General features: G+C 41.5%; 1 long non-coding RNA gene across 1 annotated transcript; it reads left to right on the top strand.

Moving 5' to 3' along the window:
• The first annotated feature begins 18,559 nt into the window (after positions 1-18,559).
• On the top strand, positions 18,560-19,229 carry LOC121968359. The gene is made up of 3 exons (XR_006108093.1): positions 18,560-18,821; positions 18,898-18,990; positions 19,171-19,229. It is a non-coding gene; the product is annotated as an uncharacterized LOC121968359 (long non-coding RNA).
• The last annotated feature ends 4,038 nt before the right edge of the window (positions 19,230-23,267 follow it).

The raw sequence follows: 23,267 nt of genomic DNA, 5'->3' as shown, positions 1-23,267 counted from the left end.
CAGATATTAAATGCTTTAAATGTTTGAGAAGAAGGCATATTGCTTCACAATGTCCAAACAAATGAATTATGCTTTTGAAAGAAAATGGTGATATTGAAACTGAGAGTGAGTCCGAAGATGATAATGTCATGCCACCATTGATGGAAAGTGATGTAGAAGAGTATCCCGTCAAAGGTGAAGCCCTTGTCACTAGGAGTGCTCTATAAATGTGCAAGTGATGGAAGAAGATGAAGAATGACGAGACAACATATTTCATACTCGTTGTCACATCAAAGACAAGGTATATAGTATGATTATAGATGGGGGAAGTTGCACTAATGTTGCTAGTACTATCTTGGTTCAGAAATTATGCTTACCTACCACTAAACATCCTAGACCTTATAAACTACAATGGTTGAATGATTGCGGGGAAGTTATGGTCACTAAGCAAGTGTTGGTTTCATTATCCATTTGTAGGTATCATGATGATGTTCTTTGTGATGTAGTACCAATGCATGCAAGTTATTTGCTTTTAGGTAGACCATGGCAACTTAATAGGAGGGTCATGCACGATGGCTTCACAAATAAATATTCTGTTGGATCGAAAGCGCTAGAGAGGGGGGTGGGGTGAATAGCGCTCGTGGCTTTCACGCATTTCAGATTCGTAAAACTTGACGAGTAAAGCAGCGGAATTAAGTAAAGCAAACACGAACACAAGTTATTTACTTGGTTCGGAGCCTTGAGCAACTCTTACTCCAAGGCCCGCAATTGTTGATCACTTTCGATGGGCAACAACTATAATATCGATAAAATGTTTACAAGTGAAGTACAATCAACAATAGTAAAATATAGCAACGACAGTAGAAAACAGAAATTCGGAAGCTCCGGGTCATCGGCGTCAAGTAGTAGTTTTGTCGGAATGTTTCGTTAGCAGCTTGTTGTAGAATGGTTGCTTGTGAATTGATGAAGAACACTACTGCTCGAAGCCTCCTTTTAAATAGTGCTGGAGGCGCCTCAAACACCACCCAAGGCGCCTCCAACACCCCGAGTCAGCTGCTTGGATCAACACTGAAAAAGTCTCCTTTGATCCACTTGAAGGCGCCTCCAAGCTGCGGTCCAAGGCGCCTCCAACTCCTCTTCGCAATCGGCTAATACTCTGCACCCGAGGCGCCTCCAAGCTCCATGGAGGCGCCTCAGACACTGTTCATCCGAGACAAACTTTGTTATTTTGGTACCTGGAACTATGTTAGTCCCAAAATACCCTGCACCACAGAGTTAGCACATAACAATAGTAAGAATATGAAAGTGTGACAGTCTCCCAACAGTTCGGTTCTGACTTCGAATTTCCAACCGGAAACCCTAGATCGAACAGACGCCTACTGTTCCCTCTTCCGGGGAACGCATCCTCACCTACTCCCCTCAAGAGAGATTACCTGATGCCAGTACAATCCTCCAGACCTGATTGGACTTTTCGCCTAGGGTTACCACCCCCTAGGACCTAGGGTTACCGCCCCTAGGGTTTTTCTCCACCTAGGGTTACCACCCCCTAGGACCTAAGGTTCCCTCTCCTTAGGATTTTCCTCCACCTAGGGTTACCACCCCTAGTGTTTTCCTCTTGCCTAACCACAGCTAGGACTTTTGTCTAAAAATACTTAGGACTTTCCTGCACTACAAGAAAAACCCTCATAGACATCGGTTTTCCACCGCTGTCTATTACATTTTCGACCGATGTCTATGAAGGCGATGTAAAAGGTCTGTCATTTTAGACATCGGGTTATAACCAGTGTAGTATCACTTAACGACATCGGGTGTAAAACCAATGTAATATTATATGTTAATACCAGTTTTGGCAGCGGTATACGACCGATGTAATATTAGTTAATGACACTGGTTTTGCAGCGGTGGAAAACCGATGTAATATCAGTATTGTTTAACGACACAAATTCGATTTCCGAAATAGTGAAAAACCAATATTATCACCAAGCAAATCATAAAATTAAGTTAATATTATTAATTCACTAAGAAAATCATAAATAAAAATGCACCGATGTATCTAAACACACCAAGTCAATATCCATATAACCAACACATAAATATTCTTCTTACAATATAAAAAGAGAATAGATATTGTGCACATCAAGTCAGTATCCACAAATTACACATAACTATTCTTCTTACAACATCAAAAGGTAACATATATTGTACACATCAAGTCCATATCCACAAATTCCATAAAAATGCTTGCATCCTCCAAAGCTTTCAAAAATCGAATACCTTTTATAATCAAATGTAATCTAGCATATATTCAGCCCACTCGAACCACACTTTATCAATTTCAATTATAGAGTACTTGAGATTTGTAAACTGTAAAAACACATAAATAATATATTAGTAAAACCAAGTACTAATCACTTTGCAAAGACATTTTTCGAAAGAAAACTTTGAGAATGCAACAATAAAGCTCTATGTTAGTCTTAGTAAGCAATTACAAGACTACGGGCAAAGCGTTTCAAGGAAACACTAAATGGGCTAATCAAAAAACATTGGGAGGACTATGAGCAAGAAGAAACCAAGATAATCACAACTGCTAGTCGTGGCCTAATCCACGTAATCGGGCATAACCATCCATGACTGGCCGCGCTTAACGGAAGAACGCTAATAAGCATGAAAAGCATGAGAATTCGTTCATGCATGAAGACTTAAGTATTTAGATTGTTTAATGAAGCATGCAACTTGGGACTCTAATTGTGCATGCATTTATTTTGTTTTGGGTTTCTAGATAGCTTGCATGAGACATGCAACATTGGGACTCTAATTGTGCATGTACTTATCTTGTATTTTTCCTTGTTCACTCCCATTATATAAGGGAGGGACATCTTAGTATGAAACAACTTAGTTTTTGGTGAGATTGTGTGCTCTCTTAGTTCCTGAAAGGACTTGCTGAACTTATCGAGTCTACTCTCGTGGCGTTCAACCCATCGAAACTTATCACCCCTAGGTGTGGTGTTTCTTTCCTTCGTAGGCTTGGTTCGTGCCAATTCTTGGTTACGGGTCAAGGCTCACACTCTTGTCGTTTAGTTCTTGGGGGTTCTATCTGTCACGCCCCAGAGGAGTCCCTGTCCGAGAAAATTTCGGCAGCATCTCCCCTGTACGGTGGACAATCTGAAACTTTTCTACATCTCACAAATACCTCAGCCACAGGCGGCTGGAATAATAACAACAAAATAAAACATCACCACGCAGTTATATATAATCAAACAGTAAAAATAATACTCTAACTCGAAATCCACCCTACTCCACTACACTCGTAAAGCTCAAATCCGACGAACTCACCTCTTCTGCCCTCCAGGCAGGCATGTAGTAGAATAAAATCCAAAATCCAAATCCATCGCAATAATAAAATCCATACAATATCCATAAGCAGAATAATCCAAAACATAACTAAAACAAAGTCTGATAGCGAAAAGCTAAAATAAAACAACAACTCAAAAACCAGCAGAGGAGTAGCACTACGTGCTGTGGGGACCAGCGACTGGAACTCCCTCCTGACAGCATCAACCTGAAAATAACAACAATGGAGGCGGGGTGAGTCCAACACTCAGCAGGTACAGTTGATATGCAAAGTAAAGAAATAACACCTAGCACTAACCATGCGTACAGTCTCCTGATAAAGATAAAGGTAACTACAAACCGAAGAAGACAGGAGAAAATCTGTACTAACCAGGACCCGGTAAAAGGACAAACAGTCCGAAAGGTATAGAAGACCTGTATGCATGTCAATCAAGGTATCCAAGCAATGTGCAGCATATAAGTGCAACAAACACAAACACAAACAATAAATGCATCATGCATATGATGCCAATGTCATGGTCACCCCTGACGTCATCGACTCACAACAGTGGGACCGAGTGGGTAGGGGTGTGACAACCGTCTGCAACACTACTCCCGATGAGTGACCGAGTGGACGGATGCTGTCCATATCCTCTACCCCAAATCATAAATGGGGGCGCCATGCTCTCATCTCCCGATACACCGTGACGGGAGGGATCTCTAACGTGCTACACCGTCACACTACCCATGAGCGGACCAGAGGAGCACCGAAGAGCTGGCGTGCTACCACGCTGTGTCCCGCTACCCATGAGCGTCACAACGGAGCACCGAACAGTGATGAAACTGGCAAAGTGCTCGACAATAAAGGAGCAATCAATCACTCAGCATGCAATCATGCGAATGGTGCATGTCACTAAACATGGTAATATACTAAACCAATCTCTGGACATATCATAATGTGCACCAAAGCGAATGAATCATATCAAGGTATCTGATCATATAAGGTATCAAACCTAGGTCCTGACATGGTAAAATATGGTTATATCACTACCCATGAGCATGTGGAATCAGGTACATATCCATACAAGATGTAAACAAACAATCAATCAACAGGTAGCATGTATTGGGCAGTGATTAATCGAAACAAGTAAGAAACACAATTAATGCATCTTGTTAATTTAATTACTAAGCATATCAAAGACAATAAGTCAAAAGTACCCGCCTCCAATAGAATGGGTCAATCCGGTCCAACTCGGACGTCGAGATACTCGTCTCGCGTCAAATTCCTGTATCACCAATTTATACACATTCTTTTATTTAGCTACAACTCAATAAATAGCTAAATAAAATCCCCTAAACTAATTTAGGGTAAAAACTCTAATCATATAACATTAACCCTTCCTAATTCATCATGTAAACCTAATCATCTAACAAGATCCAATACACATGATCTACGAAACAAAAACTCACTTGTTGGAACACTTACACTGATCAGACCAAGATGGAAATCAAGAAAACAACCAAGCGTTCCGTGCTGTGGTGGTCGGAAATCCAGCAACTTCACACTACTGTCCACTGCCAATTGGACCAACATTTCCAAATCTATCAAATAGGAAATCTTTACAGTAGCATACAAAAATTCTACATCACTGTTGTAATTAACAAAACCATCACCTGTCCTTCTTCTCCGACAATGGTAGCAAGCAGCAGTGGCTGGGATGCTCTTCTATCAGCCCACTTCCGAAACCCTAAGTCAGTGATGGAGAAGAGAGAGCCCAACTGAAAGACCAAGGCTAGGGCACCACAAGAACAACAACAATGGTGTTGATCCTTCCTTCCGACGAGCGAGGTGACTGTGAACCAATCTAGGGCACGAAATTGGACGACTTGATCGGCGTCGTCTATGCTCTATGCGGGAAGAAGGCTCGGCTAAGGCACGGGGTGGCCGGCGGTGGCGCCGGCACTCGGGCAGAGAAGGAGCGGCTCTGCTCCGTGCGACGACGGCGTCTAGGGCTCAGTGTGGAGAGGTCGGCGCCGGCTGTTGTGGTCGGTGTCGGCTTCTGTGGTCGGCGTCACCGAGAAGAGAAGGAAGTTGCCGACGCTAGGGCTCGGACGCCGGCGGATCGGGAGTGAGGGCGTGCACACGAGGGAGAAGAAGGGATTCTCAACCGCCGGCTCTCTGTTCCATAGCGTCGCCGGCGTCGGCAGAGGAGAGGGAGGAAGATCTGTCGCGTGCAAAGAGGGGACGGCGTCGCATGGGTTAGGGCTCGGGAATAAGAGGAAAAGAAAAAGAATAAAAGAAAATGAGAATTTAAAAACTTTTCCTCTTTAAAATAGGGTAGCCTAAACAGGCTTTTCCGGGCCTCATTTTTGTCCCCGTTAACTCGTCCATACGAGTTCAGAAAAATTTCCGAAAAATTTCCAAAAATTCCGGAAAATTTCCTTATTAATATTCGCCTATTTCCGGTATTTTACACTATCCACCTTTGTTTCGGGTTCCATCACATTTGTTGGTGGGGTTCGTATCATCTGGTATCAGAGCTTTGGTTCAAAGGCAAGTGCAAATCTATCTATCTTTACTTGTTGTTCAGCCAAAAGCAAAAAAGAAAAATCGTGGAAAAAAAAGAAAAAAATAGAGTGCATCGAAAAGACAAAAAAAAAATAAGAAGAAGAAGCGCAAAAAAAAAAAAGCTGCTTATGTGAATCGAAATAAATTGTCTTCAACAATTCTTTTCTTGTTTTCCTTATTCTCAAACTTCTACTCTTTCATTTTCTCTTAAAATTCTGCCATCATAAGTTTCGGTGGTATCTTTTGAATTGCTACGTGATATTCTGATTTGTTCTAGAGTTTGATCAAGAACTGAGAGATATCATCAATTGAGAGCTACCACCCAAACGTGAGTTGAGTGCTTGTGAGGTTTTCTTTCATTTTGCAGCCATGTCCAACAACCAGGAGCATGGAGCAAATGAGGGGGCTAGGCCACTTCCGAACCTGCAATTTCAAGCATTGATGGGGGAGATGCGACGGATGATGAGGGCGGAATTAGAATCTATCCATGAGAGGTTGGATCGGGTGGAGGATGGGATACCAAGAAGACATCAACAAGACCGTATTACTAGACCACAACGAAGGCATGCCCAAGGGATTGATGTCGAAGAAGATGAAGAGGTTATTGTGGAAGACTTTGATGAGCAAACCTACAGTCGGGGCAGGATTGGACATCGAGGAGATAGAAACGGAACTAGAAGAAATAATGATTTAGGAGGGATTAAGATGAAAATTCCAACCTTCCAAGGAAGAAATGACCCAGAAGCTTACTTGGAATGGGAAACTAAGATGGAAATGGTGTTTGACTGTCATGAATTCTTAGAGTTTAAAAAGGTGAAGTTAGCTGCCATTGAATTCACTGATTATGCTATTGTTTGGTGGGATCAAGTGGTGATGACTCGAAGAAGGAATAGAGAGCAACCTGTGTCCACTTGGGAGGAGATGAAAGTGCTCATGAGAAGGAGGTTTGTACCCAACCATTATTATAGAAGCTTATATCAGCGGCTTCAAAGGTTATCTCAAGGCTCCAAAAGTGTGGATGAATATTTCAAGGAGATGGAGTTGTCCATGATCCGAGCTAATATCGATGAAGATCGGGAAGCCACCATGGCCAGGTTTTTACATGGTTTAAACCCAGAAATTGCTGATATTGTTGAATTGCAGCATTATGTTGAGCTATCAGACATGGTCCACCAAGCACAAAAAGTGGAACAACAACTCAAGAGGAGAGGATTGGCTAGGAGGGGGCAACCAATACTCATGACACATGGCAGACCTCAAATTAAGCCAAAGTTTGAACCCTTCAAGAAGCCCAAACCCACACCATCAACTACTCAAGGTAATCGCGAGCCCATTTCTTCCAAAACTCGTGATATCAAGTGTTTTAAATGTCAAGGGCATGGTCATATAGCTAGTCAATGTGTGAACAAAAGGGTGATGGTAATAAACGCTCAAGGTGAACTTGAGTCGGAAGATGAGGATGAAATAGTTGAAGAAGTGCCACAAAAAGAGGACAGTGATGATGAACAACATGCTGTTATTGGAGACTTATTGGTGGCCCGACGAGTTCTCAATCTACAAGCTAAGGAGGAAGAAGGTAATCAAAGGGAGAATTTGTTTCATACCCGTTGCTTTGTCAATAACAAGGTTTGCAGTGTTATTATTGATGGGGGGAGTTGCACCAATGTGGCAAGTACTGATTTGGTGGAGAAATTATCACTACCAACTCGGAAACATTCACAACCTTATCGACACCAGTGGCTAAACGATTGCGGAGAAATCAAGGTAACAAAACAAGTCTTGGTAGCAATCTCCATTGGCAAATATGAAGATGAGCTGTTGTGTGACGTAGTTCCCATGCATGCATGCCATCTATTGTTGGGAAGACCTTGGCAATTCGATCGAAAGGTAACACATGATGGCCTCACAAATAAGTATAGTTTTACTTTGAAAGGACAACCTATTATTCTTGTACCGTTGACTCCAAGACAAGTTATGGAGGACCAGTTGAGACTACAAAAAGCAAATGAAAAGAAGAAAGCAAAAGAAATTGAGATAAAAAAAATTGAGAAAAAAGAAGAAGTGGGAAAGAAGATGAGAGGAAAGAGACAAAAGGAGTGGGCAAGGAAAAAAAAGGAGATAGAAAGGAAAATATTTTTTATGCAAAAAAAAGTGAGATTAAGCGAACTTTGTTTTCAAATTAGCTGCCCCTTATCCTTTTGTATATGGAGGCACTCTTGAGCACTAACGACCTTAACAATTCTTTGCCTAGTGTTATTGTTTCTGTCTTACAGGAATTCGAGGAGGTCTTTCCTGAAGAGGTTCTGCATGGTTTACCTCCCATTAGAGGAATTGAGCACCAAATTGACTTCATACCTGGTGCCTCCATTCCGAATCGACCTGCCTATAGAAGCAATCCGGAGGAAGCAAAGGAACTTCAGAGGCAAGTTAATGAATTATTAGAAAAGGGGTATGTTCGAGAAAGCATGAGTCCTTGCGTCGTGCCTGTGTTACTAGTTCCGAAGAAGGACGGAACATGGAGGAGGTGTGTGGATTGTCGAGCCATCAACAACATCACGGTAAAGTATCGTCATCCAATTCCTAGGATTGATGATATACTTGATGAATTGCATGATTCTTGTGTGTTCACAAAAATTGATCTTAGGAGTGGATATCATCAGACTAGGATGAAGGAAGGTGATGAATGGAAAACTGGTTTTAAAACTAAACATGGCTTATATGAATGGTTAGTAATGCCTTTTGGCTTAACTAATGCTCCTAGCACTTTTATGCGTTTGATGAACCATGTTTTGCGTGCTTTCTTAGGAAAATTTGTAGTTGTGTATTTTGATGATATTTTGATTTATAGCAGAAGCTTAGAAGAGCATGTTATACATTTAAGGTTAGTTTTGAGTGTGCTAAAAGAAGAAAAGTTTTTTGCTAACCTTGTTAAATGCTCCTTTTGTACGGAGAAAGTCGTGTTTCTTGGTTTTGTTGTTAGTACTAAAGGCGTTGAGATGGATGAGGAAAAGGTGAAAGCAATCCAAGAGTGGCCAACACCGACAACAATTAGCCAAGTGAGGAGTTTCCATGGTTTGGCCAGCTTCTATCGACGATTTGTTCATGATTTTAGCAATATTGCAGCTCCTCTTACTAAAGTCATCAAGAAAAATGAGTCATTCAAGTGGGGAGAGGAGCAAGAGAGGGCTTCAACACTTTGAAAGAAAAGCTAAGTTCTGCTCCTTTACTAATCCTACCAGATTTTTCTAAAAGCTTTGAAATCGAATGTGATGCTTCTGGTGTTGGTATAGGTGTTGTGCTTATTCAGGAAATGAGACTCATTGCTTATTTCAGTGAGAAGTTGAGTGGAGCCACTCTCAACTATCCCACATATGACAAGGAAATGTATGCATTGGTGAGAGCATTGGAGACATGGCAACATTACCTATGGCCAAAGAATTCGTGATTCACACAGATCATCAATCTCTAAAGCATTTGAAGAGCCAACATAAGTTGAACCGACGCCATGCTAAATGAGTAGAATTCATTGAGACATTTCCTTATGTGATCAAATACAAGCAAGGAAACGAGAACGTAGTTGCTGATGTAAAATACCGGAAAATAGGCGAATATTAATAAGGGATTTTTCCGGAATTTTTGGTAATTTTTCTGGAATTTTTCGGAGCTTGTATGGACGAGTTTTCGGGGATAAAACGAGGTTCCGGAAAAAAAAAAAACCTATTTAGGTTACCCCATTTAAATGAGGAAAAGTTGAATTTCTAAATTCCTTTTCTTTATTTATTTTGCCTTTTCTTTATTTTCTTTACTTCCTCTCCTCCTCGCCGAAAGCCCCTGCACGCCCGAGCCATTCCCGACACCGAGCCCTAACCGGCGCTCACGGCGGTTTTCTCCATTTCCTCTTCTCGGTTTCCTCCTCTCCTCTTACATCTTCTCTTTTTCTGCCCTAGCGCCTCGCCGACGTCGCTCCTTGCCGCTGCCCTCTTTGGACCGAAGCAGCGTCGGCCACTGAGACTTCCTCTCTTCTCCTCTGGTCCGACGAGCCACCGCCGGACACCTTTGCTCTCGACCCCATCGCGGCGATCAGTAGCCACTGGACGTCGACTCGCAGAGATTACACCGTGCCCTAGTCCTCCATCTCGCTGGCAACCGAGTACCACTGCCGGTGTTCTCCCGTGCCTGAGCTTCATCTCCTCTTCAGAGTAAGGTTGTTCGGATGAGGTAACAACAAGTGATTTCAGCAGTGATTCGGCAGTGTAAATTTGAGGTTTCCAGCAGCAATCAACCCTTGTTGGCAGTAACAAACCTTCAGTGGATCAGTGATACTTGCTGTGAATTTAGGTAAGGTGTAGGTGGTATAATTTTTACTGAGTTTGAGTTTAATTTGATTAATGAAGGTGTTGGAATTGTGATTTAGGTTTATCGGTTTGGGAGATTGGAAATTTAATCTTGCTCCGACTGTTGATTTACAGTAGCAACGTTTCCAACCAGATTTGGACAAGTTGTAGAGGTAAGTATGTATATGTACTAGATTTCATTCTAGTTGTGGACTTGTTAGGGTGCCCTAATTCTATTTAATCGTGATATGTGGCTTGAGTGGATTTGGGTTTTGCCTAATTTAGCCTTAAGGATTTTATTTAGCTATACATTTGAGTTAGCTAAATACATTATGTTTATATTGGTGACACAGGACCTTGACGCGAGACGGGTATCTCGACGTCGGAATTTGATCGGATACGATCCTTTCTATTTTCGGAGGCGGGTACTTTTGACTTATGTCATTTGATATACATAGTAGTGAATTTAACAAGCTGCATTAATTATGTCCTTTATTTCTTTCGGTTAGTCACTACCCATTATCTGATACATGATTGATTGATTGCTTGATTTGCATCCCATGTATACTTTATTTGTTTATACATGCTTATAGGGGGTAGTGATATACCATGCTTCACCATGTTCAGGACCTAGGTTTTTTATACCTTCTGTGTACCTTTGATTCGATATGATCCGTTGACCTAGGGTGCACTTTTCTATATATATGGATTAGGTCAGGATGTTTTTATGGTTATTGCCATGCACCATTTGCATGATTGCATGCTGTGCGATAGTCCGCTCCATTATTGTTGAGCACATCGCCAGTTACATCACCATTTGCATGATTGCATGCTGTGCGATAGTCCGCTCCCCCATTTATGATTTGGGGTAGGAGTACGTATGTACTCCGACAGCATCCCGTCCACTCGATCACTCATCAGGAGTAGTGTTGCTGAGTGCACGGTTGTCACAGCCCTACCCACTTGGTCCCACTTTTGTTGTGAGTTGGCTGACTGGCGTCAGGGGTGACCATGACATTGGCATCATATGCATGATGCATTTATTGTTTGTGATTGTGATTGCTGCATTTATATGCTGCATATTGTTTGGATACCTATGTTTGACATGCATACAGGATTCCTATACCACTCGGACTGTTTGTCCTTATACTCAGGTCCTGGTTAGTACAGATTCTCTCCTGTCTTCTTCGGTTGCATTTACCTTTATTTTTATCAGGAGACTGTACGCATGACTAGTGCTAGGTGTTATTTCTTTACTTTGCATATCAATTGTACCTGCTGAGTGTTGGACTCACCCCGCCTCCATTATTATTTTCAGGTTGATGCTGTAAGGAGGGAGTTCCAGTTGCTAGTCCCCTGCAAACCTCCAGCTATTTGCTATCGTTTGTATTGTTTTTGATTCTCACTTGACTATATTTGGATTTGGATGTTGAATACTTAGATATTATATAATTTGTCTCGTTGATGGATTTGTTTTCGATTTTATACTACTACATGCCTGCCTGGACGGCAGAAGAGGTAAGAAAAAAAAATCGGATTTGGGCTTTACGAGTGTAGTTGAGTAGGGTTGATTTCGAGTCAGAGTATTACTATGTTGTTTATTTTATTAACTGCGTGGTTGTGACAGCCAGAGGCTGAATACATATATAAACTGCGTGGTGATTGATTTTATTTACTGTCATTATTCCAGCCGCCTGTGGCTGAGGTATATGGGTTATGTAGAAGTTTCAGATTGTCCGCCGTATAGGGGAGATGCTGCCGAAATTTCTTCAGACAGGGACTCCTCTGGGGCGTGACATCTGCACACACCACCACTCATGGGTTAGTGGTCGATTCAGGCAGAGTGTGTTGCAGCAGGGACTCTGTTAGGCACCGTTGGTCCACTCATGGGTAGTGAGACACAACGTGTTATCCGGCGGGGATTCCTCCCCGTCACTGTGTACCGGGAGTTGAGAGCATTGCGCTCCCCCATTTATGATTTGGGGTAGGAGGATAGGTGTACTCCGACAGCATCCCGTCCACTCGGTCACTCATAAGGAGTAGTGACGACAGAGTGCACGGTTGTCACAGCCCTACCCACTCGGCTTCACTATTGTGTGAGATGATCGACTGGTGTCAGGGGTGACCAGGACGCATCATTGGCATCATATGCATGATGCATTTATTGTTTGTGCTTGTGTTTGCTGCATTTATATGCTGCATATTGTTTGGATACCTATGTTTGACATGCATACAGGATTTCCTTATCCCTCGGACTGTTTGACCTTATACTCAGGACCTGGTTAGTACAGTATTCTCCTGTTTACTTCAGATGCATTTTTATCTTTCTTATCAGGAGACTGTACGCATGATTAGTGCTAGGTGTTGTTTCCCTACTTTGTATATCAATTGTACCTGCTGAGTGTTGGACTCACCCCGCCTCCATTGTTGTTATTTTCAGGTTGATGCTGTCCGGAGGGAGTTCCAGTCGCTAGTCCTCACTGCACGTAGTGCTAGATCCCTGCAGACCTCGAGGATTTATTTACCATTTGGTTTGGTTTTTATTTGCTTATGTGTGTACTTGGTTATTTTGATACTTGGACATCCTATGTTTTCTTTTGATATTGATGGATGTTCTATTCGATATGTTTTTACTACATGCTTGCCTGGACGGAAGAAGAGGTGAGTTTCGTCGGATTTGAGTTTTACGAGTGTAGTGGAGTAGGGTGGATTTCGAGTCAGAGTAGTATTATGATTACTATTAACTGCGTGGTTGTGACAGCCAGAGGCTGAATATCTATATAAACTGCGTGGTGATTGTTTGTATTTATTGTTATTATTCCAGCCGCTTATGGCTGAGATATATGGGTTATGTAGAAGTTTCAGATTGTCCGCCGTAGAGGGGAGATGCTGCCGAAATTTCTTCGGACAGGGACTCCTCTGGGGCATGACAATTTAGTGGTATCAGAGCCAAGTTGGCGATACTTGTTGACCTTCGGGTTTCGAATTTTCGAGATTTATCTGATACCAATTTAGTGGTATCAGAGCGAGGTTATACGATTCTTTGATTTCGTATTTTGGACATTTGGGATAACCTGATACCAATTTATTTGGTATCAGAGTGTCGAGGTTGGCGATACTTGTTTGATTTATTTTCGTGTTACGGATTTTTGAGATTTGGCTGATACCAATTTATTGGTATCAGAGTGGGTTATGACACCTGCTTTTGGTATTCTGGATTTTTGGATTAGCCCAAGTTTGCGAGTCAAACTGGGTAGTTGTTTGAGTGACATGGATTTTTTCCATTACGATTGTGTTTGGATTTCCGTTTCGGATTTATATGGATTTCCGGTGATTTTTATGATCGGAAATTTTGAGGTCAAGTTGGGGACTGGACAGCGACGGAACATCTCCAGACGGCATATAGGTATGATGTTTAATTTTATAGTTTATGACAGGTATTAGCATTCTTTATTTAGTACCTGTCTGGTTGCTGTAGCACATATTACTTGTGATGAGTTAGCCATTGAGGATGGTTGACCTTAATAGAGATAAAGGATTATAATCTCTGGTGATTTTTCTTATCATACCATCAGTAGTGTTAGCTTCTGTTACTACTCGTAGGAGATGGAGGCACATACCAGCCTCTGCTATTGTTAGCTGGGTAGTGGATGATACCTACATATTTCTGTTGACTTAGCCAAGAGAGTTTTATACTCATATCTTTTGGATATTAGGATACCAGGTACGATGGAAATTGGTCATTTGGGGGTTACCATGTTTGATCATTGTTGGGAATGGTTTGAGGTTGAGGGATATTGTGAGATAAGATATTATGATATGTTGATTTCTAACGATTTATGAGAGTAAATGTTATGTGGTTGTTTGATGATCAATTACTAGATATTTGTTTTGATGATCTATTAGTGGATAACTATTTTAATGATTTATATTTGGGTTGTCATTGATGGTGACATAGTGAGTGTCATTTATGATATTCACAGGTTTGATGATTATGGTTGGTGATCAGATTATAAATTGGGTGCTGGAGAGTTTTACGGTTGAATGTGCCTATGAGATTTTAATAAACCTAGTTGGTTATGGATAGTTAACAGGATGATATAAAAAAAAAATGATATATGCTTCCTCTGATATGGGACTATGTGGATAAATAATGATTGATGTTTTGAATGCGAACTTGCCCTCATGGGGAGTAGAGATTTATTCATCTGATATAGTGTGGGCTGATATTTTTGAGGATGAAGATGAGAGTGTCATGATGTTTTTAAATTCTGACTTTTTCTTTTGGGTCGTACACATTTATACATATGATATTATGTGGTTGGATATACCTTAGTTGCTTGTGGAGGATTAAGGTATTATTGATTAGTTAGTAGATGAATGATTTAGTTTGGTTCGTTGATCAGTAGAGGATTGCCATACTCTATTTTTAGAGGTTCGAACTTTTAGGTTATTTGTGCTTAGTTATGTATCTAGAGCACCTTTGAGTACATGTTTTGTACTGACGTGGGAAGGACTGATTTAGTCAGAAATCATTTTCAGCTTGGATAGTTTATAAAGGATCGATGTATCCTGTTCCATGAAGACTTTGACCGTGGACTGTATATACCTGGTGGGATAACTTAGAGGGTGCGTTGGGATATGTGACCCCGCTGGTGTAAGGAAGTGTAGAGCTAATTGCTTAACACTTATGGGATACAATCGTTACTAGTGTAAACTGGGAGAGTACATTTGGATTTATGATGATAAAATTTTTCCCATTGGATATAGTCTTGGTAGTGTATCACATTGACTGGCAATGTTATACCACGGTGTGTATATTTTTCTTGTCCGATACCGGTTCCTTTGAACCTATAGCAGGGTTGTTACTGGATGATTATGCTGCTTTATTTTGGGTTGCCTTTGATTGATGTAATCATGCTTGATACATATGCATGAATTTTGTTTAGATATACGGTAACCCATGAGTGTTGGTTGCATAAGGTTGGTCTCTTTGATTGAGCTGGTATGCTGATTTTGCATGTATATCATGATTGTTTTGGGTTGTAGGAGTCCTGTGGTAGACTGTCCATTTGCAAGTAGTATATGTATCCATGTTCTGATATGGTTTGAAGGTTCCTTGTGGATCATAGATATGTAGTTGGGTGTATGTATCTGGAGGTATTATTGAAGATATCTTGTTGATTAAATCCGAGATGTAGTATAAGTACATCGGTGGTGTTTTGATGGAGGCATTTTGTCGATTTAATCTGAGTTGTGATATGTACATATGTGTTTGGTGTGGTATCTGAGGTATTTTTTTTATTATGTTTGATATGTGAGTGCACCTGGGTTTAGTATGCTTTATTGGAAGTATATGTTGGTTATACTCTTGGCATAGGTGTATATATGCCATGTGAGGTTGTTTGAGGTGTAATGTCGATTATACCTATGTTGATATATGCACACGGGTTCGGTATGCATTGTTGGAGGTAGCACGATGATTTATGCCTATGTTGTGAGTATGTTTGGTGTGTACTAATTGGAGAATTATGTCGATCATACATATGTTGTGTGTGCATGTGTGCCAGGTGTATGGTGGGTAGCATCATGATGATTCTACCTATGTTGAATGTAGAATGCTGAGTGTCTACATTATGTTATTGGTTGTATAACCCTGTCAACTAATTCTCCTATTAGTGGGTGACCAACCCACTAGGATGATGATAGAGTTGACTATGGATTTGATTTGTTTACTAGGTTGTTTATACCTTTGGCTGCCCACAGTGATATGTGGTCGAGTGATCTCGTGCAGCCTTTAGTTGGATAGTTAGGTGCCTTGGACACTTATGGATCGTTTATAGTGGAGCGGAGCTCCCACATATACATATTTCGGATTGCTTGTAGCGGAGCATTGCTCCCATATCTATTGCAGATACATGTTATGGATTATTTGTAGTGGAGTGTTACTCCTACATATTGAGGATTTCTTGTGGTAGAGCGTTGCTCCCCCATATGTGGTATTTTCTGTGATGGAGCGTTGCTCTCACACTGGAGGATCTATGCTTAGGTGATTTTTATCGTTGGTGATCATATTTCAGACTTATTGTCAGAGATCTTATGGATAGGAATGTCTGTGATACGAATATTAGGTGTCTTGGTTTTGCCATATAGGCTTACAGTGCCTTAGATGTTTTCAGGGACTCGATGATCCTGGTATGTCGAAGATGTTTGGATATGTTTCCATTATCTTTGTGGACGATGTTGTGATCTATTACGGATCCGAGGTGAGTCATGTACACTACCTTTGCATAGATCTAGAGATGATTCGACGAGAACATCTATATGTGATTATCAGTAGTGCTGGTTTGGATTGTCTTTTGTTATGATGTTTGGGACACACGGTCACTAGTAGGAGTGTACCGTGGAGATAGAGGTTGTTACCGTTGGGAGCAGCCGAAATCAATGTAGGAGATCCGCAGTCTTTTGTGACTCGCAGGATATTACAGACCTTTCGTCGAGGGTTTCTTCTGCATAGCTATGCTACTTTCACGCGTGACCATGAAAGGCGTGAAGTTTACTTGGACTGAGGATTTCAAAACCAGCTTCTAGGAGCTGAAGCGGAGACTAGTGTCGGCTTTGATTTTTGGTTTTTTTACCTTCAGAAGAGGACGAATTTGTCCTCTACACCGACGCGTCTCTACAGGGTATGGGTGCTGTTCTGATGTAGCACGGTAGAGCGTTCTTATATGCTTCTCGATAGTTGAGGGAGCCTGAGAAGAAAATACTCAGTTCATGATCTGGAGTTGGCCGTTATTATTTTTGCCCTGAAGATTTGGCGGCAGTACCTGTATGATATTACATTGAGATTCTCACTGACCATCGGAGTCTCAAATATCTGTTCACTCAAAAGGAACTTAATCTTCGACCGAGGACATAGATGGAGTTCCTGAAGGATTATGATTGTATCATTAGCTATCACCGGGGAAAAGCTAATGTGGTTGCCGATGCACTTAGCTAGAGGTCCAGAGGGACTTTAGCTTGCCACCGAGTTGTGGTCACAGATTTGATTCAGGATTTCTCCGAGTTAGACATTGAGGAGCAGGGACAGACAGAGCAAGGTATTCTTTTTACCATAGTTGCTCAGTCGTCGATCAGGACGAGAATCCGAGAGACCCAGTTGTTGAGACCTCATAGAGCTCAACGTGAGGCAAAGTGGTCCATATTATCAGACAGAGGATGTCAGAGGCATAAGACTGCAAGAAGTGTTATGTTGACCGGAGTCGGAGACCCTTTGAGTTCTCCATTTGCGACCAGGTATTTCTACGAGTTTCACCCACGAAAGGGGTGAAGAGATTGGCCTCAGAGGTAAGCTAGCTCCGCGATAAATTGGACATTTCCAGATCTCGGAAAGGATTGGAGCAGTGGCTTATCGGTTGACACTATTGCCGTCCTTAGCAGGCGTTCACGCCGTATTCCACGTATCTACGCTGAGGAGATACGTACCCGATCTAATACATGTGTTGATAGAAAATCTCAGTTCTCCTTTCAGCCTGACGTCACTTATGAGGAGATTCCGGTACGGATATTAGACCGGAAGGAGAGTCAGTTGTGGAACAAGACTATCCGGCTCGTTAAAGTCGGATGGCAGCATCATTCAGACGAGGAGGCTACTTGGGAGCTCGAGGATATTATCTGAGCTCGATATCCCCATCTTTTCACTTGAGGTATGTGATTTATTTACCGTTCAGCATTTATACTTTATATCTGTTGTTGATACTTGCTGATGGTAGATAATGAAATTTGGGGACCAAATTTTTTATTAGTGGGGGAGAATATAAAATACTGGAAAATAGGCGAATATTAATAAGGGATTTTTCCGGAATTTTTGGTAATTTTTCTGGAATTTTTCGGAGATTGTATGGACGAGTTTTCGGGGATAAAACGAGGTTCCGAAAAAAAAAAAAAAAGCCTATTTAGGTTACCCCATTTAAATGAGGAAAAGTTGAATTTCTAAATTCCTTTTCTTTATTTATTTTTCCTTTTCTTTACTTCCTCTCCTCCTCGCTGAAAGCCCCTGCACGCCCGAGCCATTCCCGACGCCGAGCCCTAACCGGCGCTCACGGCGGTTTTCTCCATTTCCTCTTCTCGGTTTCCTCCTCTCCTCTTACATCTTCTCTTTTTCTGCCCTAGCGCCTCGCCGACGTCGCTCCTCCTCAGCCTAGCGCCGGCAGCCGGCTGCCTTTCCTCTGCCGATCCCTTGCCGCTGCCCTCTTTGGACCGAAGCAGCGTGGCCACTGAGACTTCCTCTCTTCTTCTCTGGTCCGACGAGCCACCGTCGGACACCTTTGCTCTCGACCCCATCGCGGTGATCAGTAGCCACTGGACGTCGACGCGCAGAGATTACACCGTGCCCTAGTCCTCCATCTCGCTGGCAACCGAGTACCACTGCCGGTGTTCTCCCGTGCCTGAGCTTCATCTCCTCTTCAGAGTAAGGTTGTTCGGATGAGGTAACAACAAGTGATTTCAGCAGTGATTCGGCAGTGTAAATTTGAGGTTTCCAGCAGCAATCAACCCTTGTTGGCAGTAACAAACCTTCAGTGGATCAGTGATACTTGCTGTGAATTTAGGTAAGGTGTAGGTGGTATAATTTTTACTGAGTTTGGGTTTAATTTGATTAATGAAGGTGTTGGAATTGTGATTTAGGTTTATCGGTTTGGGAGATTGGCAATTTAATCTTGCTCCGACTGTTGATTTACAGTAGCAACGTTTCCAACCAGATTTGGACAAGTTGTAGAGGTAAGTTTGTATATGTACTAGATTTCATTCTAGTTGTGGACTTGTTAGGGTGCCCTAATTCTATTTAATCGTGATATGTGGCTTGAGTGGATTTGGGTTTTGCCTAATTTAGCCTTAAGGATTTTATTTAGCTATACATTTGAGTTAGCTAAATACATTATGTTTATATTGGTGACACAGGACCTTGACGCGAGACGGGTATCTCGGCGTCGGAATTTGACCGGATACGATCCTTTCTATTTTCGGAGGCGGGTACTTTTGACTTATGTCATTTGATATACATAGTAGTGAATTTAACAAGTTGCATTAATTATGTCCTTTATTTCTTTCGGTTAATCACTACCCATTATCTGATACATGATTGATTGATTGTTTGATTTGCATCCCATGTATACTTTATTTGTTTATACATGCTTATAGGGGGTAGTGATATACCATGCTTCACCATGTTCAGGACCTAGGTTTTTATACCTTCTGTGTACCTTTGATTCGATATGATCCGTTGACCTAGGGTGCACTTTTCTATATATATGGATTAGGTCAGGATGTTTTTATGGTTATTGCCATGCACCATTTGCATGATTGCATGCTGTGCGATAGTCCGCTCCATTATTGTTGAGCACATCGCCAGTTACATGGATCTGCACACACCACCACTCATGGGTTAGTGGTCGATTCAGGCAGAGTGTGTTGCAGCAGGGACTCTGTTAGGCACCGTTGGTCCGCTCATGGGTAGTGTGACACAACGTGTTATCCGGCAGGGATTCCTCCCCGTCATCGTGTACCGGGAGTTGAGAGCATTGCGCTCCCCCATTTATGATTTGGGGTAGGAGGATAGGTGTACTCCGACAGCATCCCGTCCACTCGGTCACTCATCAGGAGTAGTGACGACAGAGTGCACGGTTGTCACAGCCCTACCCACTCGGCTTCACTATTGTGTGAGATGATCGACTGGTGTCAGGGGTGACCAGGACGCATCATTGGCATCATATGCATGATGCATTTATTGCTTGTGCTTGTGTTTGCTGCATTTATATGCTGCATATTGTTTGGATACCTATGTTTGACATGCATACAGGATTTCCTTATCCCTCGGACTGTTTGACCTTATACTCAGGACCTGGTTAGTACAGTATTCTCCTGTTTACTTCAGATGCATTTTTATCTTTCTTATCAGGAGACTGTACGCATGATTAGTGCTAGGTGTTGTTTCCCTACTTTGTATATCAATTGTACCTGCTGAGTGTTGGACTCACCCCGCCTCCATTGTTGTTATTTTCAGGTTGATGCTGTCCGGAGGGAGTTCCAGTCGCTAGTCCTCACTGCACGTAGTGCTAGATCCCTGCAGACCTCGAGGATTTATTTACCATTTGGTTAGGTTTTTATTTTCTTATGTGTGTACTTGGTTATTTGGATACTTGGACATCGTATGTTTTCTTTTGATATTGATGGATGTTCTATTCGATATGTTTTTACTACATGCTTGCCTGGACGGCAGAAGAGGTGAGTTTCGTCGGATTTGAGTTTTACGAGTGTAGTGGAGTAGGGTGGATTTCGAGTCAGAGTAGTATTATGATTACTATTAACTGCGTGGTTGTGACAGCCAGAGGCTGAATATCTATATAAACTGCGTGGTGATTGTTTGTATTTATTGTTATTATTCCAGCCGCCTGTGGCTGAGGTATATGGGTTATGTAGAAGTTTCAGATTGTCCGCCGTACAGGGGAGATGCTGCCGAAATTTCTTCGGACAGGGACTCCTCTGGGGCGTGGCAGCTGATGCACTATCTCGAAGGTCTGCTTTACTGTCCACTTTAGATACGAAGTTACTTGGATTTGAATATATCAAGGATTTATATACTAACGATACTGATTTTTCTGAGGTGTTCAAAGCATGCGATAAGGTTGGTAAGTTCTATAGGCATGATGAGTTTTTATTTCGTGAAAATAGATTGTGTGTGCCTATGTGTTCGTTACGTGAATTATTCACTAGGGAAGCCCATGGTGGTGGATTGATGGGTCATTTCGGCTTTACTAAGACTTTAGGGGTTTTACAGGATCATTTCTTTTGGCCTCATATGAAATGCGACGTGGAAAGAATTTGTAAGAAGTGTATCACTTGCAAACAAGCTAAATCTAAATTGAAACCCCATGGCTTGTATACTCCTTTGCCTATACTTAGTGAACCTTGGACTGATATTTCAATGGACTTTGTTTTGGGATTACCCCGGACCAAGAGAGGGAGAGATTCAATTTTTGTTGTGGTAGACAGATTCTCTAAAATGGCGCATTTCATTCCATGCCATAAAACCGATGATGCATCGCATATAGCTGAATTGTTCTTTAAAGAGGTTATTAGGTTGCATGGCATGCCTAGGACCATTCTCTCTGATAGAGATGCAAAATTTTTTAGTTATTTTTGGAAGACTTTGTGGAGGAAATTAGGAATTAAATTGTTGTTCTCTACTATGATGTGAACCCAACGAGAGAGATATCTCAAGAACCCACAACGAATTGAAAACAGAAAGAAGGAAGGTCTAAGTCGATAAGATGGATGAAAAGAAACCTCGACCCAATGCTTAGAAAAGCACGAACCTTGATATAGAAGATGGAAGACGCCACAACCTTGGGATTGAGGTTGATAAGTCTTCGAACGCCACAAGGAGATGCCTTGATAAGTTCAAGTTCAATGAAGAACCAACAAGCGAGAGCCTCACCGTGTTTTAGATTGAAAAATATATCAAAGATACATGTGTGGCCGTCACCCCCTTTATTTATAGCTATAAGGTGACTAAAAAATCCTAAAAGGCCAAAAGAAAGCCCATTTAGTAAAGGCCCATATAGACTACTTAGCCATTTTAAGCATATGACATTATTACAACCCAAATAAAGGTAAAAATGAGTCCAAATTGAGCCAACATATCCATACTACATAGATATGAAACTTAAATACTAATTTAGCTCATCTAAGGCTCGAATTAGGTTGACTAAGCCGGATGACTTGCTCTTGGTCAAACCTTTTTCAATAGTAGCTTTGGCCTTCACATCTTCAATTAGCACATTAAGTGCTTCCTTCATCTTTTTAGCCCTAGCCCTTGTAATTGGTCCTCCATTGATGCATATTGGATCATCATTAATATCTGGAGTGGATTGAGCATGACCCATATCACTAGCTTATTGCGCAACTTGTTCTCTTTCATTTATTCCATCATTCCCCCTCTCCTCAAAAGGATTCGTCCTCGAATCTTGATCACCTACATCAAAAGGAGAAAGATCATAAACATTAAATGTAGCACTCACATTATACTCACTTGGTAAGTCAAGCTTGTATGCATTATCATTGATTCGAGCAATGACTTGAAATGGACCATCTCCTCGTGGATGCAACTTAGTACGACGTTTAGCTGGAAATCTTTCCTTCCTCATATGAACCCAAACCCAATCTCCGGGTTCAAAGATCACTTTCTTTCGTCCCTTGTTGGCTTGCGCAGCATATTGTTCAGTCCTCTTTTCAATTTGCAATCGAACTTTCTCATGCAGTTGCCTCACAAACTCAGCTTTTCTGGTACCATCTAAACTGGCACGCTCAGAGATAGGCAAAGGCGATAAATCTAAAGGAATTAAAGGTTTGAACCCATATACCACTTCAAAAGGAGAAAAATTAGTAGTAGAATGCATAGATCTATTATAAGCAAATTCAACATGTGGTAAACAATCTTCCCAACCTTTTAAATTCTTTTGAATGATAGCTCTCAACAAAGTAGATAAAGTTCGATTTACTACCTCAGTTTGTCCATCTGTTTGTGGATGACAAGTTGTGGAAAACAAAAGCTTTGTTCCTAACTTTCCCCACAATGTCTTCCAAAAGTAGCTTAGAAACTATTCTCCTCGGTACTCCATGAAGTCGCACGATCTCCCTAAAAAATAGATCAGCAATATGGTTAGCATCATCTGTTTTCCTACAAGGAATAAAATGAGCCATTTTAGAAAATCTGTCCACAACCACAAAAATAGAATCCATACCTCGTTTAGACCTTGGTAGTCCTAAAACAAAATCCATGGAAATATCAACCCAAGGTTCACTAGGAATTGGTAAAGGTGTATACAGTCCATGAGGTAAAGATCTAGATTTCGCTTGCCTACATGTAATACACTTCTCACAAAATTTAACTACATCCCGTTTCATTTGTGGCCAAAAGAAATGCTCTACCAACACTTCTAGAGTTTTTTTAACTCCAAAATGTTCCATTAGTCCCCCACCATGAGATTCTTGGATTA

The sequence above is a fragment of the Zingiber officinale genome, chromosome 3B, assembly GCF_018446385.1.
Source record: "Zingiber officinale cultivar Zhangliang chromosome 3B, Zo_v1.1, whole genome shotgun sequence".
Taxonomy (NCBI): domain Eukaryota; kingdom Viridiplantae; phylum Streptophyta; class Magnoliopsida; order Zingiberales; family Zingiberaceae; genus Zingiber; species Zingiber officinale.
The sequence above is the reverse complement of the archived record's forward strand: the minus strand, read 5'-3'. Positions and strand labels throughout refer to the sequence as shown.